This window comes from Ovis aries, chromosome 19, assembly GCF_016772045.2.
Source record: "Ovis aries strain OAR_USU_Benz2616 breed Rambouillet chromosome 19, ARS-UI_Ramb_v3.0, whole genome shotgun sequence".
Taxonomy (NCBI): Eukaryota; Metazoa; Chordata; class Mammalia; order Artiodactyla; family Bovidae; genus Ovis; species Ovis aries.
In genome coordinates, this window is record NC_056072.1 from 54,497,077 (window position 1) to 54,510,224 (window position 13,148).

Below are 13,148 nucleotides of genomic sequence, written 5' to 3' on the forward strand. Positions count from 1 at the left end.
CTCAGGTCTGAGGCTGGGCCAGCTGGGCCCACACTTGGTCCTGAACCACCGTCCACATCACCACTCAGCCAGGCCACATGGGACCTTCCCCTGCCCCCCTCTCCCCCTGGCGCATCAGGGTGAGGAGCAGATTCAGGCAGCTAGAGCCCAGAGCCCCTTGTTTCCCCAACAGCCTCCCCAGGATCCTCCTGCGCTGCCCGGCCTCTACAGGAAGTGGTGGCAGCTCAGCTCCCGAGCTACCCTGGAGCCGGCACTCAGTCTAGGGAGGCCAGGCTGCAGCGATGCCTCTGGACCAAACTGCCCACAGCTCCTGCAGCACGGCCCCTGCGCAGCCAGGCGTGGATGGGTGAAGCAGCCTGGGCCGGCATGGAGAAGTCCAGACCTTTGTAGACAACTTCCCTTGCAGTGGCGGGAGGAGCCTGGAGAGACCCGCTTCCTTCCCCAGGAGCTACAAGGCTCCTGGACCCCAAACAGGGTCATCCACTCACGGCTTCCCCTCACAAGCTCTTCCAACCCCAGGCTTCACTACAGCACAACGTCTCTGGGTCTTTGAAAATCAAATCCACTCCAGCCCTGGGACCAGGATTTGCGCCTTCTGCAGATATCTTTAAGGAAGCCCTCTGGGGGCCCTTCCCCAAAAGCAGGACAGAAATGCACCATCTTTCAAACATCTGATGCGGTGGGGGTTTACTTGTGACAGTTTTCTGCCCGTCACATCGTGCACGGATACATTTGTGAGATAGGGTTCTTCAAGCTCAGAGAGGCAGAGCTTGTGACTCGGGGTCACACAGCAGCAAACGCTGGCATTGGGATTTCAGTTCAAGTCTAGCTGATGGCACAGGAGGAGACTACTTCAACACTGACCTCTGGGCAGGCCCTGAGATGAGTGCTTTTTCTGCATTACTTCACCAAATTCTCCCACAAGCAACAGCATAATAATAACAAAAACACTTTTACTACTCCCCATCTTACAGATGAAGAAACATCCTCTGGTCCCTCAACTGCAACACAACACCAGGCAGGCACTTGATTTGAAACCCATTTGCCTCTCACAACAACTGAGAAGGTGGCTACTGATGTTACCCCCACTTAATGGAGGAGTAAACCGAGGTTAAGTCACTGGTTCAACCACGCACAGCTATTTCACAATGGAGCCACTTGTCAGCATATGGCTTGTATTAAGCAATTACCCTCCCACACATTAAGTTAAAAAAATATTTGTAAAATGCTGGAGGATACATTTTAACTATTAGAAATGACTATTAGGATTAGCATTTTAGAACTTGGCTATGATCCCACAGACTGAGTAGCTGTTGTCCCATTCTCCAGAAGAGAACACTGAGGTTCACAGAGAGTCCTGGCAGATAGGAAGGGACTGTGGGCTCTCAACCTTCTGCCCTGCACTGGTCTTTGGGGGCCAGCAGTGCTCTCTTAATACCCCCCCACCCCCAGCTACCCTGCCCACTCTTAGCTCTTCTCTCCCCAAGGCCCTGCAGGCTCTGGGTGAACACAGGGCTGGCTGGAGGTCTTGCCCTGTGGGTTCCTGGCTATGTGGAGCCTCCATTCAGCAGCTGTACCAAGGGAGGAAGAAGAAAGCTCACTGGAGACCTAGGTACATTCTCAGCTCTGCCCCTGATTTGCTGGGTGACTTGGGCACTTCTGAACTCCCCAGGCCTCAGTCCCTTTGTCTGTAAAATGGGTAACAGTGAGGAAATGCAGCAATGTGAGTTGGATTCATTGGCAGTAAAGGGGCTTCCTAGTAGCTCAGACGGTAAAGCATCTGCTTGCAATGCAGACCTGGGTTTGATACCTGGGTTTGATTCCTGGGTGGGGAAGATTTCCCTGGAGAAGGAAATGGCAACCCACTGCAGTATTCTTGCCTGGAGAATCTCATGGACAGAGGAGCCTGGCAGACTACAGTCCACGGGGTCGCAAAGAGTTGGACACAACTGAGCGACTAACACACACACGGCAGTAAACGCTCAACAAATATAGTCATCCCAAGACCCCCGGTAAACACAGAGGTCCGGGATGCGCAAGGCCCTTCCAGGAGGCCCTCTGTATCTGAGGGCCCCACACCTGCAGGTACAGCGCTGACTCCATTCATGACTGCAACGGGCTGCATCGTGTCTGCCCAAATTCAAGCCTACTCGGCACCTCAGAAGCTGCCCTTATTTCAAAAGGGGGTCTTTGTAAATCTCAGTCATCTTGGATTTAGGGTGGGCTCTGCATTCAATGACTATAAAGAGGAGGTAAAAGGGGAGAGGACACAGGGTGAGATGGATACGGATCTGAGAGGGAGCAATGCGGCTGCAAGCCAAGGAACGCCTTATATCACCTCCCTCAGGGCCTCTGGGAGGAACTGGCCCTGCCAGCACCTTGATTTCAGACTTCCACCCTCCAGAACTGTGAGAAAATAACTTTTATTGTTTTAAGCCATCAAACAGTTTGTGGTCATTTGCAACGGTGGCCACAGCAAACACACATAGCAGTTGTAACTGCTGCGGTTGGTCACACCTCCGGCTCGCCCTGGCTCAGCCTCTTCACCCCGAGGGCCGGCTGGCAGGAGAATCTGCTCCCACTGAGGACACGAAGCAGGCAGGATCATGGTCCCCGCCTTCCAGGGGGGAGCATGGGACCAGGGTGCCATCACAACTTGCCCAAGGTCACCTATCCGTGCCAGAGGTGGTCCTGGAAACCCGGTCACTCAATCCTCAGACCAAGGTCGTCTCCCCCACACCCAGGGCCTCTGTAGCCTCAGGGACCCCAGTCCTGGTGTCCCTTCCCCTGACCACGTCTGGCCCCGCCATCTCGCCCTGCATGGAACCCTGCAGAGGCTTCCTGAGTTGTGCGCGATGCTTCCGAGGGCTGGAGGGCAGGGTGAAGCCCTCAACATGTCACCTGGCAATCACATTATTATTATTTTTTACCTGCTGTTACCCTGCAGTCCTATGAAGTGGACGGACTGGAAAACACAGTCCCACTTTACACATCCAAAACCCGGGCTCCAAGAGGCGGCAGGGCTGACACAAGGGCACTCGAAAGCAGCGGAGGTAGGTTTCAAGCTCACACCTTCTGGTTCTCAATCTCCACAGTTTCCATTCACTAAGCCATGAATACAAGCCACATCCTGAGCCCAGCACTCTTTCACACGCGCTTTACCACAGCCTGGGACGCGGGTACCATTGTCATCCCCTCCACAGATGGGTGAACCGCAATGGCGGTCACCTGGAACGCCAGGACACACCACCTCCATCTACTTTCAGCTCTCAAAAAGTGACAAAGTGAAGTCGCTCAGTCGTGTCCGACCCTTTCTGACTCCATGGACTGTAGCCTAACAGGCTTCTCCATCCATGGGGTGTTCCAGGCAAGAATAACTGGAGGGGGTTACCATTTCCTTCTCCAGGGGATCTTCCCCACCCAGGGATTGAACCTAGGTCTTCCTGCATTACAGGCAGATGCGTTACCCTCTGAGCCACCAGGGAAGCCTCTCAATGAGGGGTAAAGCCAGACACCCAGTGTCTCCCCACAGGAGAACATTCTCCCTAAATATTTTGTTTCAGGCTCCTACAGGAAGGGAGGGAGGAATTACTGCAGGTTCAATATTCAGACTGTGGAGAGAGCAGGATGGGCTGGTGGGGGGTGGGGTTGAGATTCCAGGCCTGAGCTGCCCTGGCCTTCCAGTCTGCACCGTGTGCTCCAGGCAGGGCTGGGGAGGCGCTTGTCCACCCCCTACATCGTGTGTGCACATGTGGCGCCCAGATCCTGCACCCCAGACACCTCCACCGCAGCCCTTTGGGAACTAAGGAGGCTGAGAGGAGCCACATTCTGTAGCCCAGGCTCCTCCACAGCCCCAGCCTTGACCGTGTACCTACTACACACCAGCTGCTCCTTAATATTAATCTGAATAAACTGTGTGTGCTCAGTCGTGTCCAACTCTTTGCCACCCCATGGACTGCAGACCGGCAGGCTCCTCTGTCCACGGGATTCTCCAGGCAGGAATACTGGAGTGGGTTGCCATTTCCTCCTCCAGGGGATCTTTCCAACCCAGGGATTGAACCCACGTGTCCTGCACTGGCAGGCGGGTTCTCTACCTCTGAGCCACCCGGGAAGCCCTGAGTTAAGCAGGCCTACTTTAAAACTATCCCTGTTCTAGAGAAGGGCAGAGTCGAGTTACAGAGAGGAGCCTCGTCACCACTGTCAGGACACGGCTGGGGTGAGGCATCCCCAGGGCTCAGGGCCAAGGCCCAGGCAGTCTCCTTGGAGCCCTCCTCCCAGCCACACAGGACCTGAAGCTTGCCCAGCTCCCGGAAAGGCCTGATTTAACTGTGCACATGGAAGTCAGGGGCTGGGGGTGGACGGAGGGCTGGAGGGGGGAGAGCCAAGGTTCAGTCTCCTTCTGCCGCCAACTTGCCAGGCACCCTCGGTTTCCCAAGAGGCGGTGGTGGCTGGGGAGCCGCCCATGGCAGGCACCCCCAGCTCCAAGAGTCTGTGAGCTCCAAAAGCTCATTCTCACGCCCCTCGGCTCCCCCCGGGGGCTCAGAGCCATAGAGATGAGAACGCAGGGGCTCCGATGAAGTCAGTCCCCAGGACCTCCTGACGTACTGGGGGATCCAAAGATGTGCCCCCACAGGTAATTCTTTGGGTTCCCATCCTTGTCTCTGCTCCTGACCTTGGCCGATCACAGCAGCAAGGTGCTCTGCTGCCCCAGCTCCCGGCACTGACTCCAGGCATGGCTCTGTGCTCAGCCCTCTACAGGAGTGCAGGGCCCCGGCCAGCTGCGGGCCAGGCTGGGCAGGGACAGGTCTGCCCAGGCCACACGTGAAGACACTGAGATGCCGAGACAGAGAGACTTGCCCAAGGTCACAGTGCTGCCCGGGGTGGAGCCTGGGCCTGGCGTGGGCAGCCTTTTATCTTAGACTCAAACATCTGGGGGAAACCAGTGGCCCAAACAGGCCTCTGCTGCTGGGTGCCTGGGACCAGAGTGGGGCTGGCAAGACTCCCCACTCTCCACTGAGCACAGTATGACCTTGGACAAGTCCCATCCCCTGGCTGGGCGTAGGTGTCAATTCCATGGGGTCGCGGGATGGCAGAGGTATCCAGCCGCCCAGGACAGGGCCACGCCTGCCTGGGGAGGGTTCTGCCTTCACCCACAGGAGACCCTCTGGACCCTTTCTTGGAGCCTCACCCCCAGACCCTAAGATCTTGGCTGGCTGGTGCTCAAGAGGCTGGCAGCCCAAATTAGAGCTGGCCTTGCACAGGAGGGGAGAGAAGGAGGGGTCTCAGGGAGCAGGCAGGGATCCTGGTGGCCTAGCCTACCCCCCATTTCTGCCACGTTCTGGCTGTGTGACCTTGCGTGAGTGCCTTCACTTCTCTGTGCAGCTTCTTCATCTGGGATGTGAGGATAAGAAGGCTATGGGAGGCCTCACTGAGGTGCCAGCCATGGAGTCCTCAGCTCAGTGAAGGCCAGCAGGCTTACTATCATCTGCCCCGGTGCCCTTGACCTGCACCTGTCCTGGGTGGAGAGAGACAGGGGTTGGGGGTCAGAGAGGGGGGGCCGTCAGTGGGAAAACAGAGGGAGGGGACCAACCACGGGCAGCTTTTCTGACTTTCGGTTTGAAGAGGACTTTGGAGGCTGCTGGAGGCGTCCCACACCCCAGCTCTCAAAGACCCCACACCAGCGTGCTGGTTTTTGGGTGCCCAGAGAAGGGGGTGGTGGGGCTAGTCTGGGCTCCTGGTGGTCTGGGCCATGGGCAGAGGCCACCCCTGCCTCCTCCTGTTTCCTTTCCAATTCCAGGCACTTCTGCAGAGCGCCGAGAAGCCAAGAGGCCTTGCTGAGCACAGGCACGGCTTCCTGGGAATGTGGGCTGGCCCTCCCCTCAGGCCTGTGTGGGAGCTGGAGTCCCTCTGTCCCCACAGGCAGTCCCCTGAGGCGCGATCCCCTCCCCAGTGCCCAGGGAGGTACCTGCACTCCCACGAAGGATGCCTGCCTGTTGAGGGGCGAGTGTGCGCTGTATCTCTGCCTGGGCCATCTTAGTGCCCGTGCAACACACATTCACCTGTGGGTACATTCCAGCAGGCCCTGCACCTGCCAACGCGTGGACAGGCATGCAGATGGCACTCAGGACGCCACATGTGTGTGTCTGTCACTCTCACCGGCGCCAGCCCTCACCGGGGCACAAGCCACAGTCACGGCTGCTATGGGGCCTCGCGGCGTGCGGGCCGACTCACCCGTGGGCAGCCTACAGCGTTTCTGTGTTGGCGCTACTTGCGTGCATGTGAGGGCATGCTGCCTCACAGGTGTGAGTGTGTGTGTGCATGCGCGTGCAAGCACATGCATGCTGCAGTCGTGTGTATGCTGCATTCTGCAGGTGAGCAGGTGGTATTCAGGGCTGTGAACTGCACTCACATGTGCTGGGGTGTATCTGGGGGCCCCGGCATGCCATATGTGTGTGGATAATTTGAACACATACGATGCACTTCTCTGGGTACTATATTTGCATACGTGCATCTGTGCAGATCTGTGGATGTATGTGTGCCCTGATGAGAATGGGACTAGGGGGGAGTATGGAGGTGGCTGAATAATATGGGCCACTCGCCTCTTTCCTGGACACCACCCCCCTCACCAGCAGGGTTCCCCCAGAGACACAGCCCCCTCCCTGCCTCTGCTCTTCCAGCGAAGTTAACAGGCAGAGGGCCCTGGGGCTTGCGCTCCAAGCCCCCTCCTCCCACACACGTCAAAGGAGAATTTCTCCTCCGGATGGCGCCTGCCGCTCCTGGAGATGCCCCAAACGTCAGTTCTGCCTCCTCCCAGCGACCTGGAGAGCAATGCAGGCAAGCAGAGGAGCCCGCTCCATGCCGGGCAAAGGAGCTTCAGTGTCGAACCTAGACCCTCTGCTGGTCGAGCCTGCCTGCTCACTTACCCTTCCGAAGGTCAGGCCAGGCTGGGCCGACCCCTCCCCACACGACCTGGGTGAGCAGAGGACAGCTCTGCTGGGCTAGAACGGGTGGCTGCCGACGGCAGCTCATCCTTGGGGCATGCAGAGGCCCCCTGCTGGATTTCCCAACCTTGACCCTGCCTGGGGGCAGGGAGGAGCCCCCCTGCCCAACGCCTAGGGCTCAGCCAGAGGCCACCGAGGCTGACTGGGGCTTTGGGGCGAAAGTGCCAACTCCACCACCCAGCATGACTGCTGCAAAACGGCTGGCCATCCTACTTCTGCTCCTCATCAGGCCATCTCAGGGACCCGGGGGACCTGCCCCTGCCACCACACGCCCGGCTGGCCTGACCCGGGGTCGGGGGTGGGGGGGGCGGCGGTGCTCCCCAACACTCCGCAGCAGCCCACCCCACTGAGGGGACCCTCCACGGGGGCCTCCCTCTGCCTCCTTCCCGGGACTCTGGCCGCGGCGGGCAGGGGGTACCCTCCGGTCCTCTGCGTCTCCCTGGGACGAAGCTCAGAAGGAAAAGAACCTTGCCCCCCACTGCCTGCCGGCCGGCCCTTGCATAACATCCATTAGATGCATTTGCTGCCCAGAGGCGGCCAGAATCTGCCTGAGATCCCGGGCATCCGCCTGTCCGAGGCCCCCCTGCCCATGTTCCTGACGCCCCAGCCCTCCCCCACAACACATGGACCCTCACACTAGTGTCTCCCTCAGCGGGCCGGCTCCTCGTGCAGCCCGAGCTGCTGTCAGATAAACAAGCCAGGCTCTTACCCACCCCCCTCCCCCCCCCCAACGCTGCCACCGCCACCACCATCAGCACTGAAAAAAAAAAAAAAAAGAAAGAAATGAAATGAAACAAAATAAAATGGATGAGGGAGGAAGGGGAGAGCGAAATGGGGCGCTTTTTATTTTTTATTTCTCATGCTGGGGGATGCCGGTACTTACTTGGCTACGAAAATCGCCACAAATCCGGCACGGTTTCCAGGCGGGCAGCCCCGGACTCGTGGTGCGGCAGCTGGTCCCGCGGCTGAGCCCAGCCGGCGTGCCCGGGTCCCTCCGCAGACTGTACCATCCTCCCGAGCAGGTGGGGGGGCGGGGGGGTGGGAAGGCGCCGGCGCCGGCTTCTAGGAGAGCATCTAGCCGGCGAAATGCAAGATCTCGGGGGAGGTGGAGGCCGCCCCTGTCGCTGCACTGCCGCCCAGGCTGGGGGAGGGGGCACCGGCGGACGAGGGAGGGGCGCGGGGAGGGCGCGTTCTGATGGGCGGCTGGGGGAGTCGGGGGGCGGGGGCGGCGGTGCGCGGACCGAACCACCACCGCCACCGCCACGGTGTTGTCTGCGGTTTTAATTCCTCCCCGTGGGGTCATGAGGAACCGAAGCTGGCGGAGTCCCAGGAATATGCCCGCTACCCCAAGCAGGAGGGGATGTCAAGGGCATGGTGGGGGTAGGCTCGGGGCTGCGCTGGAGGGAGGGGGTCCTTCGGGTGAGCGGTGGACTTGCGGGGTGGGGGTGGGGGGCACTGAGAGGGGAGGATTTTGCCTATACTGCCCTACTTTCCCTTACTTTCCTAGGGACCCATTCAGCTAGGCAAGGGCTCTGGTGTCCCCTGTTTTTGAGCAGGACACCTCCAGACCTGGGGGGGGGCAAAGGTCACATGGGGAGCAGGTGGACTTAAGACAGACTAAACACAACTGGTTGTAGGACCAATGGGACCAAGCCGGCAGCAGGCTCCCTGCTGCCATGGGAACACAGCCCCTGGACCCCCACAGCCTCTGGACCCCCGTAGCCCCACTGCCGGGCTGGGCGCACCCCCACCTATCTGGGGGCTGCAGGTCTGCAGAGGACTCTCTCCAGGGGCCATTTCTCCACTCACAAGTGCCCCCTGGCAAAGGGCTGCATATGCCTTGCACCTCCCCAGAATTTGCAGGGACATCTCTGTGATGAGCTGAGGGGCTGATGGTGTCCAGAGGACCCCAGAGACCCCCAAGAAGAAGTCTGCAGGAATGAGATTCCCCCAGCCAGTTGCCGGCTTCTTCTCACCTCTTCTCTGCAGACCTGCTGCCCATTTACCTCCTGATGGGTGAGGAGGCCAGCCCTGGGAGCAAGGGTAGGAGGTCACAGTGCATGCAGGGGCCTCTCTTAGATTCCGGAGCCTCCCCCTCCACTGGCCTGCCCCCTCCTCCTGCTTGGCAGGAGGGCACTGAAGGCGGAAGGACCTTTAGGACAGTGTCTCGGGGTACCTGTCTGCGTGGAAGGGGTGCTATAGGGGCAGGGTGAGGGCTGGGGGTGCCCTGGGAGGCCGCTCCAGACTCCAGCTGCCTCCTTCCCCTGCCCCCACTCCCAGCCCACTTCTGAGCTGCCCGCCCGAGCGTCCCGAGCTGCCGCTCCATCCCTGGGCTGGCACAGAATATCAATTTGTCTCGTTAAGCTGAAAGTCTGCACTGCACCAAAATCAGAACCCGGCCCGGGCAGAGGGGCCGCGAGAGGCAAAGAGCCGGGAGCACCAGTGGCCACGCAGACACCCCTTTGCCCTTCATCGCCCCAGCCCCGCCAGGGTCCCCTTCTGCCGCTGGGCCAGGCCAAGTGAGATGCAGGGAGGCTGGTGAGAAGCTGAGGGTGCTACGCTCGGGGTGGCCTGGGCTCCCCTGGGGCCGGCGGAGGGGGCACCGGGCTGTGTTCCAAAGGAGCAGCCCTGGACGCCTCTCAGGGAGGTTGGGACCTCCCACCTCGGCCCCTTCTCAGGGGGTGACGATGGGGGTACTCACTGGTCCCCCTCCACTCAGACTCCTAAGACATACTCTACTTCAGGAGGGGCCATACCAGGAGTACCCCCTTCTCCAGGGCCCGGGGCGGGGGAAAGCCTCTGCCCCCCAACACGGGGCCAAGTACAAGTGTTGGAGGCGCTGGGGTGAGGGCGCGCACAGAACGGCAGAGGGGAGAGGCCCACTTCAGCTCCCATCTGGTGGGAACAACAGTGTCTGGGCCAGGAATCCCACCTTTATGACTTTGAGATGACTGGGGGCACACACAGCTCTCTCCCTGTGATTACAAAGCAAACAGCCCCGCGAGGGGCCGCTTACAAGCCACCATCCAGAAAGAATAATCCCTCCCGTGTCCAGTGCGTTTTAGTTCGCAGAGGCCACCTGCAAAACAGTGAATCGCTTGCTTCCCACAAGTATGCTGGAGAGAGCACCCATATTACAGATGGGCAATCTCGCTGGCCCCGTGCCGTTGCCGTGGCCAGGGCAAGGTCCCTCAGTTGGGAAGGGGGCAGACGGAACCCGTGCTCCAAGCCTGAGGACTACAAGCCCAAGGCTCCCTGCACAGGAAGGCAGAGACACAGGCCACCTGAGGGCCCATAGTCGTCCGCTTGGCTGTCCTAAGTCCTGCCTGCTCCCTGGCCCCTGTGAGGGCTGGGCTGGGCCTTCACTAAGGGACACCAAATTCTTGGGAGCTCATGGGTTTGGTTCTCAGGATGTAAGCCTACGCATGGCATCTGGCTAAGCTCCCATCTCTTTGGCATTTCAGGCCTGTGTACTTCAGCCTCTGCCTCCATGCCCCAAGTACAGGATACTCCCTAACTTTTGAGGCAGTCCAAGTGTTAAATGGCAGAGTTTGGAAGCTTTCCTTATGTTAGGCCCACAAACTCCTACTCATCCTTCAAAGTCCAGCTCAAATGCCCCTGCCTTACCCCTCCCCTGGAATCAATTCTGATTCCAGCAACAGAATTGGTCCATAACTCTGGCCCAGCTCTGACCACATTTCACATCTGTCTCCCTCCCAGGCTTGTGACCACATCAGCTCTGTCTCCAAGTTCCAGCTCCCAGCGCACGGTAGGTGCCACAATAAAGGCTCGAGTGAATCTGCTGTTGTGTGGTTTTACGTTATCTAATACCGCAACGAGAAAGACGCTTATCCAGCTCTCCCGTTTTATAGCTGAGCAAACTGAAGCCTCAAGAAAAAAGGTGTCTGGGGCTCACCAAGGTCATTCCTAAGGGTGAAATCTGGCCCCAGACATTAATCCCTGGCCCCCTTTGCCTCCCCCTCCCACAGCAGACACACCTGGGGCATCTGGCCTGTCCTTCCAGGATATGTTGGGGGTAGGAGGTACTGGACAGGCAGAGGCATTGTGAAATCAGACAAACAATGGCTCTAGTGTTGCAACTCTGGAAAGGTTGGAGATGACGGGTCAGGGTCACCTACAGGGAAGTGGGAGAGAGAGGCAGGGGCCAGCCAGGAGGATCGCCCGTGCTTCTGCCTCCAACGTGATCTGGCTTGTGTGGGACACGGCTTGAGGTCAGGGTTGGGGGAAGATCTGAGGAACCAGGTAGGGTTCAGGGGAGAGTGGTTCCAGTGGGATTTCAACTGGTGTTTAGGTGGCCAGTTTTCTCCCTGGGGGCAGATCCCAGGGCCGAAAAGACAGGGGAAGTGGAGAGGGTCCGTCCACCCAGGGATGAGGGTGGGAGCCTGGCCCAGGCCGATGGGGCACTTTTCACAGGGGAGACTGACAAAGTAGGTCCAGATAGGTCTGAGGGAGGCAGAGTGGGATGCAGTCTGAGGCCCGCTGTGTCCCTTCTGGAAGGTAACAGGCTCTCTGTGGCTTTCCCCCCTTGAGGGGAAGCAGAAATGAGAACTATACTTGCCCTGGCCTTGCCCAGCTCAGGGTCTCCTGAAGCCTCGGCAGGGGTCCTGGGGCAGCTGCCATCACAAGGAGCTGCTGGCTGGGCCCCTCGGGGGATGAGAAGCTATTTCCAAAGGCCCCTGCCGTGCCTGCCTTGTCTGACTTCCACTAATCACTCATGGAGAGTTTGGGCTTCTTCCCATTTTACAGGAGAAAACTGAGGACTGGAGATTTCGAATGACTCGCTTAGGAGTTACAGGGCCAGGGAGGGCCAGAACTGAGATTCGAACCCAGATCCATGCCACTTGAGATTCAGGCCCATTGATCTGTCCTTGCCTCAAGCCACCCAGCTCTGAGGCCCCTGACTCAGACTCTCCAAGGCCCCCGGTCTTTAAGGGGCCACAGAATGTTAGGAGGCCTTGTGGCCCTAACTCTTCCCTCGACTACACTGGGGTCCTCCATCCACTCCCACCAAGGTCCAAAAGTCCCTTGAGACAAACCTGGTCCTGGGCTGAGGCTTTGTGGTCAGACAAAGCTGAGCTCAGATCCCAGCTCCTTCATTTACCAGCTGTGTGACTCTGGGCAAGTGACTCAGTCTCCCTGGGTCCCCGTTTTCTCATCTGCACAATGGAGACAGTAACACCTATTTGGCAGGCCTGCAAGCTAGAGAGAATGGCAGCTGTTACTCATAGAAAAAACGCAGGGGTGAGCTTCTTTTCCCAACCAGGGAAGGTTGGGGGAGCGGGCCTCTTGTAGCCCTTCATCCCACTGGCGTATGATGGTCCTCAGATGCCACTGGTGGGGCCTGGGCAGGGCCAGTCTCCAGGACTCTGAAAGCCCAGTTAGCCATGCTGAGTGGCAAACCCGGGTCCCTGCTTCCCGGCCTCCCCCTGGGTCTTGCTCCCTCAGTAAGGAGGGTGCAGGCCTGACCCCCAGCTCCTCCAGCTGCCATTCAGACTGACGTCCTACTGTGTCTCACGTGTTGTGAGATCTGCCAAATCCTGAGTGCTAACCAAATCTCAGTCGTGTCCAACTCTTTGTAACTCTGTGCACCATAGCCCACCAGGGATTCTCCAGGCAAGAATACTGGAGTGGATTGCCATGCCCTCCTGTAGGGGATCTTCCTGACCCAGGGATCGAACCCACGTCTCTTAACGTCTTCTGCTTTGGCAAGCAGGTTCTTTGCCACTAGTGCCACCTAGGAAGCCCTTTCTGGGAGGTAGATCCTATTTTTATCCCCCCACCCCCATTTTACAGATGAGGAAACTGAGGTTCAGAGAGGTGAAATGACGTGCCAGGTCACAGAGTGAGTGGGGGAACTTGGCCCCAAAACAGGGCTGCGTGAGGCCCCATGCTGAGCCCAGGGTCTGTGGGAGGTGAGCGTAAACCTGACCCAGGAAGCCACGCGGGACCTGAATTTCCCACAGATCTGAACACCTCAGAGGACCTACCCTAACCCTCCAGCAGGGCGGGGCAGGTATGCGGCCATGGCTGACTGCCTCCCCACCCACCATGAGGCCAGGAATAGGGGCTAATTAGGGAGTGGGAACTTTCCCATCTGATAGGACAGAGCCTGGTGAGTCAAAAGCT

At 58.8% G+C, this 13,148-nt stretch overlaps 1 protein-coding gene across 9 annotated transcripts in view; it reads right to left on the reverse strand.

The window, feature by feature from the left end:
* The window catches only part of ATP2B2 (ATPase plasma membrane Ca2+ transporting 2), a 375,986-nt gene that overhangs the window by 167,166 nt on the left and 195,672 nt on the right, over positions 1-13,148 (reverse strand). The window contains exon 1 of one of the 9 annotated variants that reach the window (XM_015102465.4): positions 7,885-8,145. The exons of the other annotated variants lie outside the window; for them this stretch is intronic. The gene's annotated coding sequence lies outside the window, so the exon portion shown is untranslated. Of the gene's footprint in view, positions 1-7,884; positions 8,146-13,148 lie in introns of those variants that run through there. 9 annotated transcript variants of the gene reach the window in all.